The following is a 9,385-nucleotide window of genomic DNA, read 5'->3' as shown; positions in this document are numbered from 1 at the left end:
CCATTAGGCCTAATAATCCTCGGCCCCAAAAAATCCCCGTCGAATAGCCTTCAATTGCCTCAAGTTCCGAACGATAGTACTTCCTTTGTTACTCGCGACAAGTTCCTATGGTAGGGAATAGGCCCATTACTTTTTCCCTACCAAACAAGCCCCACTATCGAATTTGGGCCTTTTCTCTTTGTCAGATTGACTTCGACAACCTCTTCCTTCGAGCCTTTATGAGTGAAGTCATCGGCTTGGTTTGGCGATACTATTGGGCTACCTATCTATATCAAGGTGACCCTCTTGCTGCCTTATGTTTGTCGTGATTGTCACTCTCTTCATACGCAACGGTTTACTATTGCGGCGATTCAATGGGATTTATTTTTCTACCGGTCTTTGCAGGTAATTCAATGCTTGGATTTCTCCATGTTGCCCATTATTGGCGTGAGCTACGGTTGTGCAACAGCGACAAGTTCAGTTGCGGCTTTGGCAAGACTATGGAGGTACATAGTTGTAGTGATAATTTCCCCTTTGTTAGGCTAGTTGTGGTGTCAATGACCGTACATCTGATTGTATCTGAATTTTTTTAAAAATATTTGACTTTGACACCTCATACCTTTGGTGCGAATGATTTGGGTGACTCACATACCCGTGCGACTCGGCGTCTCACCCTCGCATGCCCCTCCATCCCTCAATAGTCGCCAAGAACTTCGAATTCCATTGCTCAAGGCCATGAGTTCCACGGACCATGGTCCGCACAGCGCGCCCTCTTTCTAGTTGCTCTAATTACCAGGATGTGTATGGGATCATCCAATAGTACTCCAAGCAATGTAATTTATACTTATTAATCTAATAATCAGAAAATGGGACATCAAAATTTACAAGTATCAGGGAACAAGGCAAACCAAAGGGAAAGCTCAAATCTTGCCTCATTTTAGTTCTGAGCCATTCTGAACTTGTGATTAATCCGGCGAAGATTATCCAACAAAGAGTTGAATAGGCACGGTTCTAAATATATTGCAATTCTGTATAAGACACCATTGTAGATATAATATTATAGTTAAATATTCTAGAGAAGTAGGGCCCATTTTTTAGCTAGACACATGGCCCGGTTTTTGCTACCCTGGCATGGTATTGCCCATGCATGCTAGCAGGCGAGACCATGGTTCGGTGTGAGAGTTCTTGTATCCGTTTAAGAAAGGTCTACGTTTGCCCATGTTTATAAGAAAAAAAAATTATATTTGCCCAAGTTTATAGGAAAAAAAATATCAGCATCCATAATGCATTGTGGTATTCAATATTCGTCATAGTGTTTTTTATATTTCCTTTATTTCGTATTTTAGTTGTCGATAGTTTATCCTACAAACTTGGTCAAACATAGACATGTTTGAATTTTAAAAAACAAAACACGCACTATATTATGAAACAGATGGAGTATAAAATAGTTGACTAGACGAGCTGAAAGTGTCTAATGCGTGCCGGTCCATATTTCAACAACACATGTACTCATGACTTTCATTTACATCATAACGCGTCAGGCTGCTTAGGAGCATGAGTTGCGTGGGCATGGTTCTAATTATGTGCTTAGGTCTACATCAGGAATGTGCGTATGTGTGGTGATGGATATCGGCAGGTAGTGGCAGCACTAGGTGACATTGGCTAGGTGGTGTTCTTTGATTGCAGAGGTTCGAGTTCCAAGGTTAAATGCTCTACTTTCGACTTTCATTAGTTGAACCTGTCAATGTTGTGTTTCACACGGTTTTCCCTTATTTAAGCATGAATTGCATGTAATTTACTCAGACTCCTCTTCAAGGTAAAAACTCATGAGAGCCTAAGTGGTTGGGTCCAATGACAACGGTGCTCATGCGTAAAAATTGTTCCCTTCGTAGAGGTGTCGTTGTTGGATCACTTATCATGTTACCTAGGGGTTATCATTGATGGTTGTTGTTTTTGTTTGTTGCAGTCGGTCGCTTGGTCGCCTTTTCTTTTCTTTTCTTTAGTAATAATTTTACTGCATGCATCCTTGATTTCTTGAGTACCACTTGAGATCATGTTGGTGCAGAGACAGTGCATTTAATATCTTTTTGATATTAATATATTTCTTTTATTGAAAAAATATTTCACAGAAGGAAAAATATGAGGATATATTTTTCGTAAAAGATATTGTCAGGTACGCTACATTGTGCATGCATGTCATTAACGGGACTATGTCTCAACACTGTTGCTCACCACTTTCTAGTTTCGCATGTGTCAAAACGTGTGGCTTTTATGTTGAAAGGTAGAACAGTATGTTCAGATAAGTTTTTTTTGGTACACCTCCCAGCCGACAAAGTGTCATGTATAATACTCCCTTCATTTTTATATGCAAGGCCACTATGGAATATACATTTTGCATCTATATAAGGCCACCAACAGTAATCGAGGTAAAGTTAATGATATTTTCTCGTACTAACAACTTGTTTAATACTTGCATGCATGCAGTCATAATGACAGTCAACTACTTTCTCCACTCAGTTTCTTTGCATGCATGCGGAGTATTAATGATCCCAGTAAACAAGAAGAAACGTTGACTTGTACAGCAAGCATTAAATTTTGCATTGATACCTGTAATCCGAGTTTGTGGCCTTGTATACAAAAATGGAGGGAGTACTATATATTGAATTTTTTTTTGACAAAACTTTCAATCTATTCATCATCAATCATGATAGTACAATGAATACCAGAAATAATAAAAATTACATATAGTTCGCAGGCTACATAGCGATTACTACAAGCACTGAAGCAAGCCGAAGGCGTGCCGCCGCCATCGCCTCTCCCTATCTGGAGCCGGGCAAAACCATAAGGCCCTATAGGACTAGCACATTAGAACAACAACCGTCGCCGTTGAAGAGAAACTTAGATCGGAAGGATCCCACCTGTATACACACGAACACATACGGATAAAGACCGGATCCATGTGGGTCCACTAAAGATAAACGACGACTGAATCTCGCGAGATCCGTCAAAGAAAAACCTCCACACGTCCTCCGATGACGCTAGAAACACCACCGGGATAGGGCTAGGCGAGAGAACCTTATTTCATCTTCAGTGAGCCGCCGTCGCCTCATCTCTCTGAGCCGGACACAAACCCTTAGAAAGCTTTAAAAGACATAAAAAACAAAGCTCTCCCGCCGGCAAGGTTCGAGATCCACCACACCTCCATGGCCCTCTAAGACCACAGGAGACGAGGTAGACCGGCGCCGGCGCCGGCGGGAGATTGGAGGAACCCTAGCGAACACATGATGTATGAAATTACAAGTTATTTGTTGGTCCGCTGGAAGTGTGCAAGCCTATGTTTGCCGCTGGTGCTTATGACTTCCTAGTTATGCATGCCAAACCTTTTGACTATATATTCTTTTGCGTTTTTTTCTGCAAAAAAGGTTCATCCCATCTATCTTAGCAATCATCCATCTTAATTATGGAACTCTTTACCGGCATGATGATTTAAAATCTAAATATCATATAGATAGAAAATTGATATGTATTGAATGTTCAATATATATATACAAGCACAAAGGGATTTTAGTTGTTCATGCTGTGTGTAAAGATCAGGTAGCGAATGACGCTATATATAGACATCATTGTTTCCAATAACGGAGACAACATAAGTTATATAGAGTTAAAATGATTAATATTTTTCCAGATAATGATTTTAGAAAGAAAAATTATTTTTGGTTTTAGAGAAGAAAATTAGTCCCATACTTGAGGGTGGGCATAGGGCTAGGGCTTAGGTTGGCTCTAACCCTAATCCAGCCCATGTTCTCAAATGGGCATACACGCATAACTTTGGACAAATCATTGAAATATGGACAATCCTAGCGACCAGCACTGCCAGGCCCGACACACTGTATTTTTCGCTCTAGGAAGCATTTGCTGCCGGATGGACAATAAATTAAAAAATAGTAAAAAGTTTAAAAATCATTTTTTAAATGGCGCCCAGGAGCAAATGCTCCCCGAAGTAGAATTGAATATCCGCGGCTCAACCCCCTTCTTTCTGTTTGTGCTGGCCCTGCTGAGAGCATCTCTAGCAGACCCCACAAAATCACAAACTATAAAATTGGGATACGGATCGGAAAAAACGCATTTTAAGGGTTCATTTTAGCTACGGTCGAATAGATACTGTAAAACAAATTGTAAAACTGAGATAAAGAGCTCCTTCCTCAAGTCCGGCCGTTGCCGCCCCTTCCCCCAGCCGGTCGCGCCCCATCGCCCGCCAGCCGTGCCTCGCCGCTCGTCGGCCGTGCCCCGTCCCTGCCGGCCACGCCCCGTCACCCGCCGGTCGTGGCCCGTCGCCCGTCGGCCGCGCTCCGTCACCACGCCGGTCGCGCCCAACCTCCTCGGCCACGCCCCGTCGCCTCCGATGTCTGCGCCTTTCTCTATTGCCAGTCGCGCGGGCCGAGCCGTGCCGCTTTGCCTGCCGCGCCGGGAAGATTTCGGTGGCTAGGCTGAGGCCATGGGAGGCCACAACGATGTCGACCTCGTCCAATTCGAACTGGCTGCGATCGATTGTGGCGTCTAGTGGCCTTTTTCGGTGTGTGGTAATGAATTCGGGCGAGTTTAAGGCGGATTCTGGCAAACTCTGCGGCGGCGTGTTTGCTCCGACGAGGTTTGACCGGTATATGGGGCCGCTTAGATTCGGCCTTCCAACCTCCAAATATAAGGGTTTTGGGTGTGCGTTTTCGGTGGCCCTTAAATATTTTATGGGTTGGACCACTTTTACGATTTCTGTTATGGGCACTTTTTTCGACCAAAACTGTAAAACGCAAAAATTATGCGGGTTTAACCACTTATACGGGGTCTGCTAGAGATGCTCTGATAAGTATAGACAAAATGTGCACCACTGGATGCACTAGAACCTTCCAACGGAGAGTTGCCTTGGAGCATTCAAGAGCCTCATATGCATAAAGATTAACTGTATGGATTTTCATAACCGTCCATGTGTACCTAAATAAGTATTAGTATGCATTGGTTCATGTACGATGCGCTTTCGCCGAGTTGTATAATGAGCTCAGATCGTACATACTCCTATATAGAAAATTCTCCTCTGCTATAGCTAAATACCTAGCTCGCACTACTAGATTTCTCTTCACATGCGCGCTTTCACAACACCTTAATTATTAATAATCATTTGATAAAAAATATGACATCCTCAAGTTATACATGTCTTTTTGCGTAAAGTTTTGTACGGATGTGGATTGTACATATGTTGAGCATTTGCAATAAAAAAATATTGTTCATGCTTCATATTTCACGTTAAGTTCAGTTCAAATATATTTCTCTTGCCACATACTTGGTTTGTTTTATTATATTTTAAATGTAAAACGTGAACACATTACATTAGTTTTTCCATTAACTTAGATGATTTTAAACACATAATATTTATGCATGCATTTAATGTTGTTCCTGCGGCAATGCACGGGCATCATCTAGTTGTCTATATATATTAAATACTAAAATCTTCCACTAACCAAGTTGTACCTTTGAAGTTTCCAAAGACACTAAAAAAATGAAGAATTTAAAATAATGATGCCACACTAATGGATGATCATAATCCTTCTTATTATTGAAAAGATTCATAGTATCTCCTAATTGTTGGCACATTATTTTAATGAGATTAGCTTGCTGAAATCACATGGGCGCCAATTCATATCGGCGGGGCTCGAAGAAGTAAGCCACAAGACTTATCCAATATACGGCCGAAGTATAATCTCCACTACTATTAAACAATCAAACAAAAACTTTTTTACGTGCACCCCGCAATTAGTCCCACAATACCCCACGACCCAGTTATCACCACCCGATTTGTCCACAGATCTCGATCTAACAGCCGTCATTGATCTAACAATTTTATGGTGTGAACTTAGCAATTTTCAAGGACTGACCGCACTCCACCGAGGATAACAGCCCACATCCCTCGGCAACTCCTACAATCACGCATACAATCATGCAACGCATGCAATCTGAACTACAATCGGTTAACCTCTCTCCCTTCATTAGCGCTCACCTCTCAATCCCATCAATTCCCGTACGAAACCTCCATCCAAAAGCGAGAAATTCTCAAGAGCATGCAAGCCACCCGGCAATGCAAGCGAGCCGCCGCCACCGGGATGTGCGAGGAGCCCGTCGTTTAGGAACCCAAAGCAACGCATGAGGGAGGAAGAACAGGGCACGCACAGGAGAAGACGCGCCCAACGTTGCTCCAGGCAACGCGGGCCGACCCTGTCCGGCGCCGGCGGCGCATGTCCCCAAGGATCGAGGGGCGAACGCTCCCATGAATTTAGGTTGATTGACCGTGCCAATGTCCTCAACCCGCAAGACACGGAAGAAAAAGATACTTCGACCGCTGCGGTGATGGATTGCTCCATCGGGGCCGACGGGGGCGGAGCTGGAGCGTCGGAGATGTACCTCAGCGCGCACCGGTTGTTGCTCATGGCCCACGACGGCGTGGCTCGTGCCGAACGGCGGGTGGCGACGATGGCAGGCGACAGCGGCGAGCTCCGAGCGACGGGATGTGGGGGCCAGGGCCTAGGCGTGCCTCGCGCGACGCGGCTGGCAGCGGGCGGAACGAGGCCGTGGCTCTGTGCATCACCCGCGCAGGCGCATGGCAGCCGTGCCCGACCAGACACCGGTGGCGGCATACGCGGTGGGTGGGGTTCGGACAGCAGGGCCCACGCGAGCTAGCGCATCGCGGCGACAGGCTCGGCCAGCATGGCTGGTGTACGGGGCACGAGGCGCACTGGTGAGCGGCGGCCTAGCTCGACCAAGCTGGTGACTTCGCTAATGACGCTGATGATCACACGAGGATATCTCTCGGCTTGGCTTCTCGCCTGAGTGGTGCCACACGCTCTCGCTGACCCACCATGTTTGTGCCACTCTTAGCTGCTCCTCTCCATGTGGTAGCGGCAGCGGTGCATCCATGGAGCGGCGGCTCCGTGCACATGCTCTGAATGATGCCTCTGTGCCGCGTGTGTGTCTTGTGTGGTGCTGTTGCTCCGCGTGTACGCACGCATGCTGCGTGTGCTCTGGTGGGGGGCGGCCTGTGTATGCCTGGCAAGTGCCGACTGCACCTGCTGCTACTGAGTGCGGAGAAGCATGCAGTTCACTACAAAGTACAGTATTACGAATTTTATGGCCACTGCTAACGATACTATGATTCTTTCAGTAGTACCAGTTTTTACCTGATACAACTAAAGTCTAATTGTTGCAGGAAATTATATTTGTAGATGCTCCCAAGAATTTGAACATCTGGGTGTTCAGGGGCAATGACCTATGTGGCAAGCTACACCCCATCATCCACTCCGACCTAAAGCCAAAGCAAGAAGAGGAAATGGAGCGACTTGGTCTTCTCCGTTCTCTTGTTGCATTCTCTAGGAATCATAAATACTTGCATATTTGGCTATTTTACTATTTTAATCTTGGTAAGCTGCCATAAATATCTTTTTGGTGATAATGAAATCCTAATGAAGGTCGGTTGATTCTGCCTCATGAGGTTGTCCAAGATTGCCTCTGACAAGGTGAAACTGGTGAACCACAAGGCCCTTGTCGACAGTTTCAGTAAGCCCACTTTTACAAACATCAAAATAAGAAATATACAAATAATAATTCTTGTGTGTTGTGGGACTAATTGCGGGGTGCACGTAAAAAAATTCTTGTTTAATTGTTTAATAGTAGTGGAGATTAATCAGCTTCCATGGTTAAGGAATTTTTTCCCCTGATTGCAGGATGTTGTCATGAATTTTATCCCAGCCATTGCTTTGGAGATCATATCTGGCTGCAGCAAAAGTGTGTCAATCTAGCTCACTTGAGTTGAGTTGCACCATGTCCCATTATTACTCTGTTACTAAAATAATTGGCATGCCAGAAATAGCAAGAACAGAAAAGATTTTTAGTGAGTTATTGCACGTATTTTATTCTTATCTTCTAGAACAATATTTATGTGACCCATATTATAGTTCTTTTATACAAGTTAAGTTTATTATTCAACAAAATTCCCTTTCACTGAAGTAAGAACCACGTAATGCTTACAATTTAATCTGGTCATCTACAAAACTAAATGAGTTAACGTTATGCATAGTATCTTTTGATTATGATGAATGATGCACTCGACTCGGAATTTTTTTCCAATATTATTTGTCAATTTCCCATGTGTGTAATTAGTAAAAAATTGGTTCGTAGCATTACCTATTTGATAGGAAAAAACATGAATACCAGGGTTCTCCAATATGTTCACTAGAGTTTTAGTCCGAGTATGTCAGGACCCCGACTCAATGCCACATCGATCTAGCATGTAACACCTCATATCACTTTGCGGCCTCACGCACGGTATTCCCACGGGTGTCGCCTTACCTTTACCCGGGACCGTTTGCGCCTTTTGGCACACGTATATGACAGTGTCGCTAACACCCATATGATAAGGAGCCCGGGCTGACATGGCTAGTCGTAAACCCAAAGTGGCACAAACTTACAGGGACAGGCATCCATGACCCAGCATCGAACGTGTCGGTCATCAGCGAGTGAATCCAGGCTGTAGCACTGGGCTAGCAGGACTCCGGTGAACCGGGCTATAGCGGGCTAACAGGACTCCGGTATTCATCGCGTGACATTTCCCCGAAGGGACAGACACAGGAACGAAGAAGGACACATGCCAGCCAGCCTAAGTGTTCCGGAGCAGTAGCAAGCTACCATGGCTCGGTGGAAACACTAGGAGACATTTCCCGGTAAGAGAGGCTACTAAAGATAAACAACTAGATAGTCAGATCCCACACATACCAAGCATTTCAATAACATACACACAATATGCTCGATATGTGCAATTCAACATGGCATCACAAAATGACTCTACGACTCAAGTATTTATTAGGCTCCGAGGAGCGAGAAATTACAAACATGGGTCTCATGACCCAACAACCAGAGCATACAAGTCAAAGCACAAGCGGAAGCTTAACATGTCTGAGTACAGACAACTATAAATGAAAAAGGCTGAGAAGCCTGACTATCTACCAGATCCTGCCAAGGGCACAAGATCGTAGCTAAGGTAACAAGCTAAACGTCGAAGTCCACGTGGAACTACTAGTGAGACTGAAGTCTCTCTGCAAAAACATAAATTAAGCAACGTGAGTACAAATGTACCCAGCAAGACTTACATCAGAACTAACTACATATGCATCATTATCAACAAAGGGGATGGTGGAGTTTGACTGCAGCAAGCCAGCTTTGACTCGGTGGCTATCCTGAACTACGACTGCAAGTAACTCTTTTGAGGTGGCGCACACGAGTCCACATATTCACCATACCAATACACCACTATGGATCCGCTCCCGTCTCCCTACGAGAACGCCATCCATAGCACTCACGCTTATCTTGC

Source organism: Triticum dicoccoides, chromosome 3B (genome assembly GCF_002162155.2).
Source record: "Triticum dicoccoides isolate Atlit2015 ecotype Zavitan chromosome 3B, WEW_v2.0, whole genome shotgun sequence".
NCBI lineage: Eukaryota > Viridiplantae > Streptophyta > Magnoliopsida > Poales > Poaceae > Triticum > Triticum dicoccoides.
The sequence above is the reverse complement of the archived record's forward strand: the minus strand, read 5'-3'. Positions refer to the sequence as shown.